This window comes from Coregonus lavaretus, assembly GCF_964263955.1.
Source record: "Coregonus lavaretus genome assembly, chromosome: 10".
NCBI lineage: Eukaryota > Metazoa > Chordata > Actinopteri > Salmoniformes > Salmonidae > Coregonus > Coregonus lavaretus.
Window position 1 is genome coordinate 9,155,027 of NC_139997.1, and position 2,630 is coordinate 9,157,656.

Genomic DNA, 2,630 nt, shown 5'->3' on the forward strand with positions numbered 1-2,630 from the left:
TGCACACTAAAGTAGGAAAAGGGTAATGTATTGTAGCTGTAGTCAGACAGAGGGAACAATGTGGGCTTTGTGGGGGTGGATCATTAAGGAGGGTTTTGGTAAATAATATACTATTGTCTCGTGCATTTGACTGATCATTCTTTATTTTCTCTCTCTCTCTCTCTCTCTCTCTCTCTCTCTCTCTCTCTCTCTCTCTCTCTCTCTCTCTCTCTCTCTCTCTCTCTCTCTCTCTCTCTCTCTCTCTCTCTCTCTCTCTCTCTCTCTCTCTCTCCATCCATCCATCCATCCCTCCCTCTCTCTGTCTCTCCTTCCACCCCTCTCTCTCTCCATTCTCTCTCTCCCTCCAGGTGAGACAGAGGAAGCCAGGTCCGGTCTGTAGTCGGGGGGCTCGGTCAGAGGGGAGCGTATGAGGAGGAGTCAGAGAGCAGAGGAAACCCCTGACCTGTCCTGACAACACAGAGCTGCCCCGGCAACGCACCAGGGTCACACAAGGAGACAAACGCGGAGCCCCCACTCCTCCTGCAGGCATGGTAAGTAGTGTGTATGTGTGTTTGTATGCATGTGTTTGTGTGTGTGTGCGCGCCTGCATGAGTGTGTGTTTCTGCTTGTGCAAGTGCTTCCTGTCAGAATGTGTATGAGTGAGCAGTATGAATATGTTAATCTATTCTGTTAGACAGTGAAATCTGCTGACTATTTTCTACAGTAGATATACAGCTCAATACAGTCGTTGTAAAGCTGAGAAACTTGTTTAGTAGATAACAACCTGGGAAGTCTGCAGCATAGATGGTTTTTATTTTTTATTTATTTAACATATTTTACCAGGCAGGTCAGTTGAGAACAAAGTCTTATTTTACGACGATGGCCTGGCAAGAGGCAAAAGGCCAGCATAGATGGTCCCTAGATTGTGTTAGTAATGTCCGTGTGAAGACAGAGTGGTGTGCTTTAGGTAAGAAGAAGGTGGATGGTGAGGTGTGTAATGTTACTCTGGTCAGTAAGAGAACAGTGCACCTAGACTTGGCCATGACTTGGGCCATCAACAGAGAGAGGGGAGAGAGGGGGGAGAGGGGAGAAGGGACAAGGGAGAGGGGGAGAGGGGGAGAAGGGAGAGAGAGAGAGAGGGAGAGAGGGGGAGAAGGGAGAGAGAGAGAGAGGGGGAGAGAGGGGGAGAGAGGGGGAGAAGGGAGAGAGGAGAGGGGGGAGAGGGGGAGAGAGGAGAGTGGGAGAGGCAGAGGGGACAATGGAGAGGGAGACGGGAGAGAGGGAGGGGGGAGAAGGGAGAGGGGGAGAAGGGGGAGAAGGGAGAGAGAGGGGGAGAGAGAGGGGGAGAGAGAGGGGGAGAAGGGAGAGAGGAGAGGGAGAGAGGGGACAAGGGAGAGGAGAAGGGGGAGAAGGGAGAGAGGAGAGGGGCATCAACAGCAACTTTGGGAAAATCCTCTGCATTATCATTAACAACAGACTCGTACATTTCCTCAGTAAAAACAATGTACTGAGCAAATGTCCAATTGGCTTTTTACCAAATTACCGTACGACAGACCACGTATTCACCCTGCACACCCCAATTGACAAACAAACAAAACAAAACAAAGGCAAAGTCTTCTCATGCTTTGTTGATGTCAAAAAAGCTTTAGACTCAATTTGACATGAGGGTCAGATATACAAATTGATGGAAAGTGGTGTTGGGGGAAAAACATACGACATTATAAAATCCATGTACACAAACAACAAGTGTGCGGTTAAAATAGGCAAAAAACACACACATTTCTTTCCACAGGGCCGTGGGGTGAGACAGGGATGCAGTTTAAGCCCCACCCTCTTCAACATATATATCAACGAATTAGTGAGGGCACTAGAACAGTCTGCAGCACCTGGCTTCACCCTACTAGAATCTAAAGTCAAATGTCTACTGTTTGCTGATGATCTGCTGCTTCTGTCCCCAACCAAGGAGGGCCTACAGCTGCACCTAGATCTTCTGCACAGATTCTGTCAGACCTGGGCCCTGACAGTAAATCTCAGTAAGACAAAAATAAAGGTGTTCCAAAAAAGGTCCAGTTGCCAGGACCACGAATACAAATTCCATCTAGACACCGTTGCCCTAGAGCACACAAAAAGCTATACATACCTCGGCCTAAACATCAACGCCAAAGGTAACTTCCACAAAGCTGTGAACGATCTGAGAGACAAGGCAAGAAGGGCCTTCTATGCCATCAAAAGGAACATACATTTTGACATACTAATTAGGATCTGGCTAAAAATACTTGAATCAGTTATAGAACCCCATTGCCCTTTATGGTTGTGAGGTCTGGGGTCACAAAATGGGATAAACACCAAATTGAGACTGCATGCAGAATTCTGCAAAAATATCCTCAGTGTACAACGTTAAAACACCAAATAATGCATGCAGAGCAGAATTAGGCCGATACCCGCTGATTATCAAAATCCAAGAGCCGTTAAATTCTACAACCACCTAAAAGGAAGCGATTCCCAGACCTTCCATAACAAAGCCATCACCTACAGAGAAATTAACCTGGAGAGAGCCCTCTAAGCAAGCTGGTCCTGGGGCTCTGTTCACAAACACAAACAGACCCTACAGAGCCCCAGGACAGCAACACAATTAGACCCAACCAAATCAT

The 2,630-nt window shown here is 47.5% G+C and overlaps 1 pseudogene across 1 annotated transcript in view; it reads left to right on the forward strand.

Moving 5' to 3' along the window:
* The first annotated feature begins 460 nt into the window (after positions 1-460).
* LOC311136027 (spermatid perinuclear RNA-binding protein-like) overlaps positions 461-2,630 on the forward strand; it is a 60,617-nt pseudogene continuing 58,447 nt past the window's right edge. The window contains exon 1 of the transcript in view: positions 461-530. The product of the transcript in view is annotated as a spermatid perinuclear RNA-binding protein-like (transcript). The remainder of the gene's footprint in view (positions 531-2,630) is intronic.